General features: G+C 40.9%; 1 protein-coding gene across 5 annotated transcripts in view; it reads left to right on the forward strand.

The window, feature by feature from the left end:
• HS3ST5 (heparan sulfate-glucosamine 3-sulfotransferase 5) overlaps nucleotides 1–15,999 on the forward strand; it is a 262,836-nt gene that overhangs the window by 124,856 nt on the left and 121,981 nt on the right. Inside the window, exon 1 of one of the 5 annotated variants that reach the window (XM_053222356.1) lies at nucleotides 8–4,438. The exons of the other annotated variants lie outside the window; for them this stretch is intronic. The gene's annotated coding sequence lies outside the window, so the exon portion shown is untranslated. Of the gene's footprint in view, nucleotides 1–7; nucleotides 4,439–15,999 lie in introns of those variants that run through there. 5 annotated transcript variants of the gene reach the window in all.

Raw genomic sequence — 15,999 nt, forward strand, 5'->3', positions numbered from 1 at the left:
TTACTGTTTTGGACCTGCAGAGTGTGAAACAAAATTGACAGTCTGCATCCTAACTGAAGGTGCATGCGTTTATAATATGCTGGTTTTATTTGTGCATCATTGCATCGCGCTTTGCCAGACGTTGTGAAGAGACCACTGCAAGTTAACAAGTCGCTTGCATGGCTGCATGCATGATTTCATTTACTCCAGGGTCTAGCCAGTGCATTCAGCTTTATTTGCTAACCTGGCAGAAGATTATTTATTAATGAGTTCTTCATGCTTTATTAAGCCTAATGTCAAAACACCTCCGTGGGACCCTAGCAGGCATGTTTTCCCTTTGTGGGAAAGACCTTCCAAAGAAAATGAAAAATTATGCAGCAATGCGCCAGTTAAAACCCAACAGATATCAGTTCAATTTCTCTTGAACCTGTCAGATGCTATTTCTGAATCTTTGGGAAAGATCTGAAGCGAACGCAGAGAACTGAAATTAGAGAATGTCAGTCATTAGAATCCCTTCAAATCAAAGCAAAGCTTCTGTGGCCCCAGGAAACGAGTGGACTCTTTAGCAGGCCAAAGCTAACAATTTCAGCAGGAGGGGGAAGCACAGATTCAGTCTTCACGATAGTAGTGAGAAACTACGGATTTAGGCAGATACCGTAATAATTTGAGATTAGTGACAAAGTGAAATAACCAAGCACGTCTGAGCCAGAAGGGGAACGGGCACAATTCTAAAACTATGCTAGGACTTTGCGGGAAGAGCTGGTGGGAAAGGAGAAAAAGCGCCTATTGCTCGGGCCAAGGAGAACAACCAAAGGGTAGGATAGCAAAAAACAAAAACAAAAAAAACAAAAACATGGGTCTATCAGCTGAGCCTTGTCCTGGTTTCATGGAGCAGCTGTTTCAACAGAGCCAGATAGGTTATAGCATTGGGGAAATCCAGGCAACTGGAGATACCAAAGAGTAGGCGAGTCTGGTATCATACTATGAAGCGTCAGAACATACCATCAGTCACTTGTAGGGAGAACCAGAAAAGGAGCCAACTGGGATTCAGGGTTCCAGGCAAGAAGATTGGATTTCTCTGTCCTGAGTTTCTTAACAGAAAACTACAAGACAGAAACCCTGGTGTTAAGAGAGGTAGGGAGTAATTACTTTCGCTCAGCGATCTGTGCACAGGGCACAGGACAGATGAAGTCTATTTTTAGTGAGATCCGACAACAGCTAGATGCTGAGACCGAGGCTGTGTCTGCCCTTCCTGCCGGCCACCAAGTAGCCGCGTGCCCTGATTAGCGCCAGTGATTTCTGCTCTTCGGGGCATGGAGAAAATGGGCTCGGATACAGTGTCCGCAAAGAGAGCTTTGTGTCTTATAATTTTGCAGTCTTGCCCTTCTAATAACTTAAAGTTGCCATGGCAGACCGTTCACTAAGTAGATAATAAAGACGTTGTTACTATTCTAATTGTTTCTGACATACAGGTAAGTAGTGATCATTGAGTTCTTATCACGTGCTACTGGGAATAAAAACATGTCCCACTGACAAAACTTATGTCCGAGTGAGGAAATACCCATGTACAAATGTAATGTTATTATATGGTAAAAAATTGTCAAGGTCATGAAGGAGAAAGACAGGCTGAGGAACAGTCACAGTTTGGAGGAAGCTAAGGACATATGACAACTCAATGCAGTGTGGGATCCCGAATTGGATTCCGGACTAGAAAAAGTACATCACTGGAAAAACTGGTGGCATCCAAATAAACTCTAGAGTTTAATTTTAAGTATCGTACCAGGACTAATTCCTTCCTTTTGCCAGTGTGGTTACGTGAGATATTAATGTTAGGCGAATCTGATTGAAGGATATAATGGGAACTCGCTGCAACTTTTCTATAAGCCTAGATTCATTTCAAATTAAAAGTTTAAAAATTGATACATCCTATAGGGAAGGTGCAAATGCATACATGAGATAAAAAGATCGTGAAGGGGCACCTGGACATCCAAGGATAGGAAAAGGCTATTTCCAGGGAGAGAACAGGATGGGTCAAGGCATGAAAACAGGAAAAGAGAGGGCTCTTCTGGGAAAGAAAAAAAAAAAAAACAATATACAATGAAAGCATTATAGCCCACGTGGAAGGCTTGGGATATAGTTACAGGCAAAGAAAGAGGCAAGAAGGTGAATAGAACATGGAAGATTAGCAAGGAAATTGATTTGCTTGAGTTCATCACATGTGAAGTGGGGGGCAGAGAGGGATTGGGAGGTCGTCAGAGGTAAAATTGGGAAAGATTTTGAATGCCAAGCACTGGCATTGACCTGCCTCTCCCATGCCACAAAGTAGCCCTGGGCATGTGTCAGCTTGTTCCCCAGAGACTGTAAGTACTTTACAACTGGAACCGTGTCTTATATTGGGATATCTGGGGACAAGTGTATAGAGGAAATGTTCTAGGTTGGAATGTTGCAAAGGAAAGGGAGGAAGCTGCCAAGAGAGCCTGAACCTGCAGGCCAGAAGACAAATGCCTGGGAGAAGAGCAAAGAGGGCATAACAACTAACGTGAAGGCTCTACGACCCACTGCGGTGGGCAAGTGAAGGGAGTTAAAACACAAGGCAATGTATTTAGAGTTAACGACTGTTGCTTAAGTGCTTAGATAGAGAGAAAATTGAGTGAGAGTTCTTTGATGGAATTGCAAAAGTAAACATGTCTAAATCAGAAGTCTACTGAAATGTTGAATCATATTGGAAACTACGTTTGGAAGCATTTTTGATCCAGTTAATATACTTGTTAATAGGAAACCCTAAAGTGCCACCACCGCTTTTGTTTTTCCCACCAGGACTTACAGCGTTTAGATATTGGTGTTGTGATTGTAGGGTTCAAGAGGAGGAGTGGTAGATGAGAGGAGTGCTCATTGCTCTGGTACAATAAATGGGAAAAGAGCCCTAAAACATCAACATCACCACGTACCCCCGCACATCCTAACCCAATGCCAGGACTCCCCACAGGGAAGAGCCAGTAGGGGTTTGGAATATCCACCCTGACCGTGACCACAACTTTGCAGAAGGCCGGGCCTGCTCTCATTGAAATCACCTCTGTGGTTCCTGGAGGCAAGAGTCCTACTAACTGTCTAACTCGTACAGAGTCCCAGGTAAGCAAACAGCTCACCTGTTAGCAAGCTGAACCTCCATCAACACAGACCTGTGTGATCTGGGATCAGTGAGAGGCAGTTACAGACCATACCCACAGCCATGCCTGAAATACAGAATTCCGGGTGCCTGTTCTCACATCAAGTCACTCCCGAGCATGACCGTATGTCTCTCTAACGTATTTCCCTTAAGGATGCAAAACAGTGCAGGGGATATAACCTATGCACATGTCACGTGAGGGTGCTTTTTCCTCCCATTCATTATGTTTTAGACATTAGCAATCACCTTACATGATCTTTCAACAATCCCAAAGCCTCTGAGCACTCCGAGTCTATTTTGGATTCTATTTGATTCTTCTGGCTTGGCCTGTTGTGCCAAGTATTTTCTGTGCCACTACAGTGTCATAAATGGAAATAGCTTTTTGGTCCTTCTGTGTAATCCAGAAATGAAGCTAGTTTTTAACACGTTTCCTCCTGACATATATAAAGTTAAACACTTGTCTTGGAAAATGAAGTCTCTATTTTCACGGAATGTGGCATAATATTAAGAAATATATTCATGAGACTCATAAAAAATTCCAGAAGTTAATAGAAAGGAAGCTTACTTAGATGGGCATCATATAAAATGTTCGTAAAATGGTATCTGTAATTTTATTATAGTGAAGGTTGCTTCTACAACTGGTCTTAGAAACCAGTGACATCCTGGAAATCAAATCTGCAGATGGTATGAAAATCCGAGGAATACCACATACCGTGGAAGCTAGCATCAAGACTTAGATCTGCATTGGCTACAGCGCTGAGCCAAATCTGGGGCAATAAAATGAAATGAGAATAAATGAAAAGTTGCATCCTCCAGTCAAAAGGAAAAAAAAAAAGTGCATTGGGAAGAACCTGGAAGAACCACACATTAAAGATTCTAGCATTCATTCAATTATTAACAGTATGAGTTAGTGAGATGATGTCACTGCCCCAAGGATCTGAGAGGACCTTAGATTCAATTTGTAGGAAGAACATTTCCAGAGCAGAGAGGATGACGGTTTCTCCTGCTGTAGATTGAGCATCCCCACAGCCATGCTGAGGCCATATCGCAGGATACTGTGAGAGGTGTAGTCTAACCGGACCAGAGACAATATGTGTTGGGAGTAGGGCACCTACAACTGTAAAAGGCTAATAAGGAGCACCCTGCAGGGATGAGAATGTTTGACTGAGAGAAAATAAGATATAGTGAAATATAGCGGAGGACTGAAAACCGCCTTCAATATTGGCAGGCCGCCATGGGGAGCACGGAGGAGAAGCACAGGACAGAACAAGGGGAAAAGAGTAGCTGACACAAGTATGTAAACCGCGTCTCAATTTATGTGCAAATTGTAGACTCATTACGGCCGGCCGAGACGCCCACAGGCGGCAAGTTGTCCCTGATCTGGCAAAAGCCCATCGACATGCCACCAGTGCCGAGGGAGCTCTTCCTAAATGTGCCTGGCCTGTGTGATCTTGGCTCCTGGTCTCTCTGAAGGGCCACAGTTTTTTGTACCTTCTACACCTAGATCTGAGAAATGGGGCAAGCCTTAATGGAGCATGGTTCATCTTCTTAGGAATACACCAGAGGGTCCATTTACCTTCTGGAAATGTAAGGAAACATCAGTTTTTCTACACTAAGCCATTGAACGCAGCCCCTAAGCCACTTCTGGTCATCGTAGTTGGTGTTCGCGTTGCCACTGCTTAAGCTGGAGAAGGTGCTAATAGTTTTTCTTGTCCATCATTTTCTCAGCGATAAAAGCAGCTGCTAAGAGGCTAAAATAAGCTAACATCCCTTACGACATGAATTGTGATCACAGATTTTTTTTTATGCATTTTGTTGTTGTTCATTTAATTGAAGGTCCAAGACTACGATAGGCTTTTGCTTTCAAATTATGCAGTGAAAATGTGGGGTATACCTAGAGGGGCACACAGATGAGTGGGGCTACAAAATCACTTCTGCTCACATGGAACTTTTATTTCCTAACTCCAGTTTGTAATTACTACTAGTAATGAATATTTTATCTACGCGTTTTAGCAACCTTTCCATTTGGCTCCATCTGGTCTCTTCACAATCCCATCTTGACATTTTTGCCACGGATGATGTATCAATTTTGCCACCTTGGTCCTTGACAGAAAAACCAGAGACCATGAACAACCTGGGCACGATGTCAAAATTCTGTTCGAATGATAGGTTCCATGGATTTTAAAGATAAGTTGAAAGTAAGTTATGCTATTACTTGAGAATTGCCTTGAAAGGAGGTAATTGTGACCTTTACGCCACTGCTCGCCAAAACACACAATTAATCATCTTTGTTCCTATTTTCTCTTCATCCCTTCCTTCTCCCACTTCTTCCCTTTCTTTCACTTTTTCCCTCCTGATGCCCAATCAATCAGTATTTGAAGTTATATCCTTCCATGGATATTTCTAACCAACTTAAATTCAAACTTGCACACCAATTCCTAGCATAAAGGATTTCAAAATAAAAATTGGAACAGGAACAAGTACTTTTCATCTTCTGCTTAAGCAGCTTTTTAATTACAGTGAGTACCCAGAATTTGAATACCAAATTGTTTATTCTAGGACCATTTAGTGAGTTGGTAAAAAGAAAGACAATACTCAGTAGAAAAGCTGAGAGTATACAGGAAGAGAAAATGTAGGAAGAGGAAACATAAAAAAGGAGAAAATTGGGTCAGAATAATTAAACGCTTGAGAATTATACACAGGGAACATATTTTTAAAAAGAAAGTTATGAAAGAGAAGATAGACAAGGTTTTTTCCCTTCCATGTTAAAAAAAAAAGAACTACGAATGAATATCTTTTTAAAGATTTAAAGTATATAATTAATAATTCTCAAAGCAAAACAGTGCCCAAATTTAGCATATGTTTAATAAAACGTTGCTTAACTGAATTGAATCAACTGCAGAGAATATATGGTTTCACCGAAAATACAGAATGGAAGAAAGAGCCTTATACACATTTCAATTTGGCGACAATGAAGTGATTCTGAAAATGGGTACAGCCCGCATGATCCCCCACCCACAATTCCAATGTACTGTAACTGGGCTCATTGCTGTGCTCTTTTGTGGGTTTTAACCCTATTCTCCCTGTTTGCCTTTAGCTAGATCCAATGTATTCATTGCCCAGGAATATTTATTGAGCTTCGTGTAGTTCTATAACCACCATATATGAGAATTGAACATATTGTAATTCAAGGCAATCTCGGATCTTTAAAAACTGATAAAATTAATGGTATCTCTTTGCATCATGATTTACAATTTACAGAGCACTTTGCATAAAATCTTATAAAGTAGCTGAAACGGGCATTATTATCCCCTTCTCAAAATTGAAAAAGCTAAATCTCAGAGAAGTTAAAAAAAAAAAAAAGCTTACCTAGGATCACTGAATAAGTAAAGGGGGCCACTCTATTTATTTCCTACAGGGCAGATCTAAGAAACATACGTCTAGTGGGGCGCCTAGGTAGCTCAGTTGGTTTAACGTCGGACTCTTGATTTCAGCTCAGGTCATGATCTCATGGTTCATGAAATCGAGCCTCACTTCGGGCTCTGTGCTGACATGGAACCTGCTTGGGATTCTCTCTCTCCCTCTCTCTCTCTGCCGCTCTTCCCACCCCCACTCTCATAATAAATAAACAAACAAACAAACAAACAAAATAAACATTTAAAAACATTTTTCAAAAAGAAACATAACTATAGCTTGTCTTAAAGTGTGGCCTGGTCAGGGTACCTGGGTGGCTCAGTCGGTTGAGCGTCCAACTCTTGATCTCGGCTCAGGTCATGATCTCACAGTGTGTGAGTTCAAGCCCAGCATCAGGTTCTGCGCTGACAGTGCGGGGCCTGCTGGGGATTCTGTCTCTCCCCGTCTTTCTCTGCCCCGCCCCTGCTCATGCTCTGTCTCAAAATAAATAAACATGAAAGAACGTGGACTGGTCAGATTTGCAGTCACCTAGGCAATGAGAGGATGGGTTCTCTTGGTGGGACACAGGCTGGGCCCTTGCACTGATAACTTTCTTTAGTTCTTCCGAGCAGTATGATTCTCAGTGCCATCCTCCCTCCACCAAGAAGCATCTGGCCTCGGTCTTTTTGATAGTCACAAAGACTGAATGATGCCATTGGCATTTAGTCTTGAGGAGCAAGGGATAATGTCTAGGAAAGTAACCAACACCCACAATGAGAAGATCTTCAACCCTAACCAGGGTAATGCCCCTGTTGAAAAGCAGGTTGGGGGTTAGTTACTAATAGTGAGTTATTCATAGATTTTTTTTTAAGCCTGGCACTCCTAACCTAAATTTGATGATCATCTGAATTTATCAATTGACCAAGAACCTGAGCCCTGGCCAGCGCTCAGAGGCTTCCTGCAAATGCACGTACAACATCGGAGTTTCCTTAGTTTTCAGAAAGAACGTGTCATCAGTGCCTCGACAATGTAGTTCTGAGTTGGTCAGGTTTTCAATGGCTGCTATTCCTTGTTAAACATTACTGGTAGCTTTTCAGTCACCATTATCTCTTTGTTCACTATTAGGTATTTAGTTAACTCTGAAGCGTTTGGTAATCCCTACTTTTACGAATAGTATTTTTGGCCTATTACTTATAGTAACTATACCTTAGGACATGCTATATGCTGCAGTGCAAAGATGGGTTATTCCCTGCAACCTACTGCTAAAGTGGATATTTGCCCAAACTCCTCTTCAAAAGCTACCTAGTGTAGTATTGTACAACACAGCATATATGGTATAGAATGGAAAACTATATAATAATAGTATACTATACTGATAATATAATTTACTATAGTATAATTATACTGATATAGACCAGTACAATATAGTATAATAGTATCATATAATATGGTGCAGTATAGTATTATTATCACCAAGAGTGCCTTGTCCATTGTAAAGTGGAAACAGGTGACCTCAATGAGTGATGGGGTCTTTTTTCCTTCCAAAAGGGCTGCCTACCAGAGTTGTTTAAACAAAGAATTGGGAGCCTCTGAGTGATATAGTGCAGCATGAGCTGAGCAGGTGTCAGGAGCTTGGACTTCTTACTCAGAATGGTTGGCATCAGGCAGGGGGAGTGAGTTACCTTCACTACCACTGTCCTTTTTAATTTTTTTTTTTTGTAACGTTTATTTATTTTTGAGACAGAGAGAGACAGAGCATGAACGGGGGAGGGTCAGAGAGAGGGAGACACAGAATCCGAAACAGGCTCCAAGCCGTCAGCACAGAGCCTGAACGCGGGGCTCGAACTCACGGACCGCGAGATCATGACCTGAGCCGAAGTCGGCCGCTTAACCGACTGAGCCACCCAGGCGCCCCACTACCACTGTCCTTAAGGGAGCCCACTAGCCTGCTCTAATGCAGCTCTTTGTGCTCGTGTATTTCTAATGAAGTGTTTTGAGACCCTGTGGCAGACATGTTATTTTTGTTTTAATATCAACTGGTACCTTTTGTCTACAAGGGAAAGTGTTTCCTCTATACTATTTATCACCTTGTCTCTGGTTTTGTTGTCGAAAACTACCTGCGTAGTTTTGTGGGGTTTTTTTCAACACTTTTTATTAAGAAAATATTAGGAAGGAACAATACTAGTAAATTGCAGAATTATAAAAGAGAAGCTTGCACAGCTAAATTTTAAGATACTCTGAGGAACAAAAAGAAAAATATATAAGCCACCAGTGCTGGGTAAGAAAAATGCATGACAATGGAAGTATGAAACGTGATTTACTTGGCCGGCTACTATGTAGGGGAATAAATTCTATAATCTTGCCAAAACCTGAGGGAAATGTGAATTGAATAGCAATAAATAACCTTATTAGAAAGAGTTGAAGGTGATGATATACTGTACCCTCCAGCCTTTATGCAGGAAAATTTCCCATTGATAAGAGCATCAGACCCAAAGTGCACTGAAGGTGAGATCATTTTTAATATACTTCACAATGTCCCTTCTTCTCCTATGCCACAACCTCCTCAAACTTTATGAGTTGGGAGGTTAGTTGAACTGTGTATGCAACTCCGGAATTCTCAGCCTCTTTCAGGATTAAGTAAATTTTATAACTAATGTTTTTTTTTTCTATGTTTTTTCATTAATATTCTTGTGCTATTCAGAAGTCAGTCTTCTATGTTTATTAATGTCGTATGTTTAATAACATCTTAATTTGTTTTCTTTGACTAATGTTTTAAAGTTACAAGCACTTTTGTCCATAAGCTTATTTAACCCTCACAATATTACCGTGTGTTTAGAGAGGGTATTGTTTCTCCTGTGTGTTATAGTTGAGAACATTCGGACCTAGAGTGCTTATGTGACTTGCCCAATCATATACACTGAGTAGATGGCCAGTCTGGGGCTCAATATGAGGGTTTCTGCATCCCAATATTTGGTTAATAAGAATTTTATCATTTGACTTATTACAATTTATATGATAGTTGCGTTTCTGCTGAAATGCCTAGTTCTATCATATTTTTATTACTGAGCATCACATAGACTACTAAAGGGCAGTTTGCTTGCTTTATTCAGGCAGTTGCTTGCTCCTTTATTAAAAATTTTTGAGTATCTGCTTTGTGTATTAGGTGGGGGGAGAAAAGAAAAACAGACATAAGAGATTGCCCTCAAAGAGTATGCGTCCGAAGGGAAAGCAGATAAACATACATGCTCACCACAATGCCAAAATCATTTGTGTAATACAATAAAAAAATATATTTAGTCTTTGTTCCCCCTCCCTGCCATTCTGGAACAAAGCTCTTAAAACTGTTGGAATTTTCTGAAGTGATAGGAGCGTCTCACTGTCTGCTAATAATGACTCGCGGGGGAACAGAGGACTAGAAGAACGAACCATGTGATTCGATGGTTAGAGCTTTCAGCCCCATCACCCAGTGTCCAGGGAAGCGAGAGGGGCTGGAGACTGAGTTCAGTTACCAGCGACCAGTGATTTAAATTAAGTATGCCTTTGTATGAAATTTCAGTTAAAAACTCTGAAACAATGAAGCTAAGAGAGCTTCTGGGTTGGGGACACAATGATGTACTGGGAGGAGACTGCATGGAGTCTTCTGAACTCATAAGTCTTTCAAGTTCTATGAGTCATTGTGGTGAATATTGAACCTGGGGGTAGTGGGGGGGCGGGGGGGGGGGAGGGACTCTTGAATTTGTTAAGGAGTCATTTAGAAATGTGGGTAGCCTGGGGACCCAGGACTCAAGACTAGCATCTGAAGTGAAGGTAGTCTTGTGGGACTGAGCCCTTAACTTGTGGCCGGGGGCGGGGTGGAGGGTAGGGGGCGGGGCGGGTAGTCAGTGCTAATTCTGGGTAGTTAATGTCAAAATTGAATTGAATTGTAGGAAACCTACCTGGTGTCAGAGAGTTAGAGAATTGATGATTGTTTGCAAAACCCAAACACCACTGCTCACCATGCCCTGCACAAAATGCCCTATGTGACTCAGGCATTCAGAGTACCTGTGGCCAGTGAGGTACTCTCTCTCTTTGCATTTTTGTTTCCACCATTTGTGCTGTGTACTTATCATTAATTGGTATTGTTTGCCCCCAAACTGTTTGTGCTAATAGTATTCTGTGTAGATATGTACTTTAATTGAGTATTTAGTAATCTTAGAAATACACATGTGATATTCAAAAGTAATTTCTAGTTGAACTAAAACTTAGTTCAACTCTTTGGAAAGATTCAATAAAGATAAGCTGCAGAAAATTCTATCAAAGTGGGCATGGACAATACAACTCCAAAAGACTGATGAAAACATTAAAAATCTAAAAAGATTAAAAATAAAATGTATCAATTCCTAGAGTAAAAAATTACCCAAGAAATTACTTCAGAACATACTTACAGAATCACTTTTTATTTTTTTCAGAATCACTTTTTAAATACCAGTTGTGTAAATACAAATTATAGTATAAAAACTCTACTCAGAATTTCTCACAAGCATCTTTAAGGTTTTACTTTAAAGAAATGAAATGAATTTGTAGACGAAACCTGGCTTGTGACCAGCAAGGAAGAAAATAAGGAACACCAATCATCAGACCCATCGGGCCTTTCTTCTCCTTCAAAAGATGATTTATGTGTTTTAAGTTGAAATTAGGGGCGCCTGGGTGGCGCAGTCGGTTAAGCGTCCGACCTCAGCTCAGGTCACAATCTCGCGGTCGGTGAGTTCGAGCCCCGCGTCGGGCTCTGGGCTGATGGCTCAGAGCCTGGAGCCTGTTTCCGATTCTGTGTCTCCCTCTCTCTCTGCCCCTCCCCCGTTCATGCTCTGTCTCTCTCTGTCTCAAAAATAAATAAACGTTAAAAAAAAAATTAAAAAAAAAAAGTTGAAATTAAATGTATAATGTGTGTATTTATTGTCAAATTCCCACCTTAGCCATTTTTTGCCAATTAATCTACCAACCATTGGTTTTGATTCTAAAATGAGAGAACTGAGCATACCTCACCTTCATAACTCAACTCTTCCTTCTGTTTTTGGTTAAGAAATTGAAGTTATCACCTGTGAGCCTAGAAGGTAATGCCAAAATTTAAATTATTTGCAATACCATTTTGTCAGGGATTTATGACCCTGGTTTTCATTTAGGGAGAGTTAATAAGCTCCTAGTCAGTAGATGTACTCTCAGATTGACTTTGAAAGAAAAGCATAGCCCTCAAGTTTTTTCCTTCCCTTCCCTTCCCTTCCCTAAAATAATTTATAAAATCGTGGAGCTGTCTGAATCCACCGAAGTCAGCTTCGTTACCCTGCCTCCAGGCCAGCTTCCCCTCATTGTGCTAGACTGTTTAGAAAGGTACTCTAGACGTATGATTTCCTAGGAGATGATTTTGTGATTTTGTTCATTAACCTATAAATGAACCTGACAACCAGCCTATTGAGATTTCTTTTATTCTGTGCATCCAATCTTAATCTCATCTACTGCTGGCTTCAAACTCCATTTTTTTTTAATTTGTTCAGATACTCACTGACTACCTCCTATGTGCCAGGAATTTTGGAGGCACTTGGGATACAAAGACGCCTACCTGTGGTACTTCTATATGAGAGCTGGGAGGGGAGAGTCAGAAAATATCAATAATCATAAAGGAGAAGGAAATTGCCTAGTATATTAGAAGGAAATAAGTACTATGGGTGGGGGGCGGGGGTGGGCTGAGAAACCACAGGATATGGGGGATCAGGAGCAACCATGAATTGGGGAATGGATTGCAATTTTAAGTGGGGTGGTCAAGGTAGATTCATTGAATAAAGACTTGAAGAAAGTGAGGAATGTGGCTATGCAGGAAAGGGAACAGTCATTGCAGAGACTTTCAGGTGGGAGGTACTCAGCATGTTTGAATGGTAAGGAAGAAAGTGCCTGGATGAGTTCAGAGAGATAACTGTTAAAAATATCAGTCTGTGTGACATGCTGAAAATAACTGGACAGCGAAAATGCCAGCGGTAAAAACAGAGAGTCTAGTAAAAGGCTGTTGGAATAACCAGGCAAGAGATGATTGTTTCTCACTCCTAAGTGATGCAGTAGAGACAGTGAGGGGTGGCCAGTTCTAGGCATATTTAGAAGGTGGAACCAACAAGATTCCCTTAGCTTAAATGGAAGAGAGGGCTCAAAGATGACTCCAAGGTTTTTTCCACCTGACTACAGGAAGAATGAAGTTGCCATCAACTGAGACAGAGGAGCTATTTTGAGGAGCAGGGTTAGGATGACAGATACAATTTAGGGGGTGCCTAGGTGACACAGTCGGTTAAGCGTCCAACTCTTGACTTTGGCTCAGATCGTGATCTCACAGTTTGTGGGTTTGGGCCCTGCGTCCAGCTCTGCGGTGACAGTGCGGAGCCTGCTTGGGATTCTTTCTCTCCCTCTCTCTCTGCCCCTCCCCTGCTCTTTCCCTCTCGCTCTCTCTCTCTCCCTGTCTCTCCCTCTCTCTTTCTCTCTCTCAAAATAAATAAATAAACTTTTTAAAAAAAAGATGCAATTTAGTACTGGCCATACTGAGTTGAGATGTTTATTGGACTCTGAGTAGAAACGTCCAGTCCAGAATGACCTTTATGGATCTAAAGCTTGGAGAAAGAGTCATCAGCATGTAAACTGCTCTGCTCTTAGAGGAGGTGAAGATGAGCCAGCCTTTCTCAACTAGAGTTTCACAAGAGAAGTAAGCCTTCGAGCCTCAAAGATCCCTTGTGTGTAAATAAATTCTCTCCTGCATATCTAGAATGGTACTGGCTACGTAGCATCTTGAAAGAATTGAGAAATCATTGTTTTGTGTTTCTGTGGTTCAGATGAAAATGCCCAGTGAAGAAAGGCTGTTTGGGGTACCTAAAGAAACTTAAGTTGTCTCTTTTTCAGACAAATGTTCTTAATTCTCTGTTCTTTTTTTTTTAATGTTTGTTTATACATGAGAGAGAGAGACAGAGTATGAGCAGAGTATGGGCAGAGAGATGCAGAAAGAATCTGAAGCAGGGTCCAGGCTCTGAGATGTCAGTACAGAGCCCAACATGGGGCTCGAACTCACGAGCCATGAGATCATGACCTGAGCCAAAGTAGAACACTTAACTGACTGAGCCACCCAGGTGTCCCATCTTAATTCTCATTCTTAAGGTAATTGGAATCTTGAGATACTTTGAGTCATTTTATAAAAACTTAAATGTAATATCATCAACCAAAGTTTCCCAAAATGTGTCCAGTTGTAATTGGTGTTCATAAAAGGTGTGGGGGGAGGGGAGGGGAGGAGGCAGTGATAATTCAGATATGTATGGTGTTGAAGAAAATTCATTAAAATTTATTTCAACCCAGAAATCCTCTCCGCAAGGGGAGTGGGAGAAGAAAACACGTTTGTTTCTGAGTAAACATTAAACCAAACTGTGATGTGCATCGTGGGCGATCCACTGAGAGATTGCAAAGACAGAGAGGAATCGTACCCCCTTATGTAGACAAGAAGATGCAACCTCTTACATACACGTTTTCGAGATAAGTGATAAGTAGTCCTCAAATCGGAGGACTCGACAGCACCATTTTTCACGTAGGGTTTATCCTCACGTTAGCAATTGGGGTGACCATCTGAGTCGTGGCTTCATCCATGGGAAAAACATACCTCGTGTCTTATGACCGAAGGTAGCTTTGCAAATTCGAGAAACTGGAGCAAGTCACCCACTGAAGTTAAAGGTTCTACCCTCCCACAAAAGCTGGGAGATAGGGGGGCTTTTTTATTTCAACTTTGCTTTTCAAAAAGATGGCTCCCAGCCCTGGGTCATAATGCTGATAGAAGTCCCATCTAGTTTTCAAGAGGATTTATAAACATTTTAAAGAGAAAAGAAAGTATTTATAATTATAAATTCTCTCTTTTTTTAATATAATTTATTATCAAGTTGGCTAACATACAGTGTATACAGTGTGCTCTTGGTAAAAAGGGTAGATTCCTGTGATTCATCCCCTACATACAATACCCAGTGCTCATCCCAACAAGTGCCCTCCTCAATGCCCATCACCCATTTTCCCCTCTCCCCTGCCCATCAACCCTTACTTTGTTCTCTGTATTTAAGAGTCTCTTGTGGTTTACCTCTCTCTCTGTTTGAAACTATTTTTCCCCTTCCCTTCCCCCATGGTCTTCGGTTAAGTTTCTCTTCTAAAGTAAATACTCTTAAAAAAAAAAAAAAAAAAAAAAGGATGGGGGAGCGTCTCTTTGCTAATTTTCAACAGAATTAAACTTCTCATTTTTCATTTTTATTTGCCCTTATAATGGTGAGCTCTAGGTATAAAATGAAGATAAACATTTCTTTCCTGTAGGACTTCTCAGCGCTTTTAATTTGCTTGCATGAATTATAAAACTCCAAGGGAGAAATAGGGTTGGCATTATTTCTCAAATGTATTTGACCATAGAACTTTTTTCCAATGTTTATTTTTGAGAGAGGGAGAGAGAGGGAGACAGAGGATCCGAAGTGGGCTCCACGCTGACAGCAAGGATCCCAATGTGGGCTCAAACTTACAAACCGCGAGATCATGACCTGAGCCAATGTCGGACGCTTAACCAACTGAGCTATCCAGGTGCCCCAGAACTTTTTTTTAATGGAGTATCTCATAGAACCAGTATTCCTCAAATTAAGACACTGGAAAATGCCATGCTGACCTAACACAACCTGACCAATTCCGTAAAGACTGGGTGCATTTATTTTGTGCTAATACCTTGTCCCATGCCTGTATCTTTCATGGCCGTAGTCACCAAACTTAGGTCATTTTTGCGCTTGAGTTTTTTTAATTTGTTGCTTTTTCCCCCTATTTATTTTGACATGTGGTATGTTGCTCTTTTCCCCTATTTTGGTGCATGCTGTGCTATTTTTATGTTCCTATATATGCATTTGGCTAAACTACGAACATTCTATATTCCCATTTTATCTCTCTGGTAGTAATGGCATTAATATTTTATTATTTTAATGTTATTAAAATAACACTAGCACTACCTCAATTCTAGTTCTGGAAAATTGCTTGGTATCTTGGAAGCACCTAGATACCTATTTAAAATCCCTTGTGACGTTTCAAGTCTGTAAAATAGCTGTTATTCTGAAAGCAACCCTTTATAGGCCAGTTTACAGCTTGAGGACACTGGGGAACTGCTCCTGGAGAATGGAGGCATAAGTGTGTATAGACATGTGTTGAGCTGACTTCGGGCACAGGCCACCATGAGAATGAGGCATACAACCCATAATTCTCTCATTCATGCATTTATTTTTTTTAGACAAGAACTTGTACTAATTAGCTGCTATTCTCATGAATCTCTAATTTCTACTAAACTTCTTTCTAAATCCACACGATTTGCAAAGCAAAGTCTACAGTAAATACAGAATGCTTCCAAGTAAACTCGGTCATTTCTTTAATTTGCTTGATTGTGCATTGAATTTTGTGCA

Source organism: Acinonyx jubatus, chromosome B2, assembly GCF_027475565.1.
Source record: "Acinonyx jubatus isolate Ajub_Pintada_27869175 chromosome B2, VMU_Ajub_asm_v1.0, whole genome shotgun sequence".
Taxonomy (NCBI): domain Eukaryota; kingdom Metazoa; phylum Chordata; class Mammalia; order Carnivora; family Felidae; genus Acinonyx; species Acinonyx jubatus.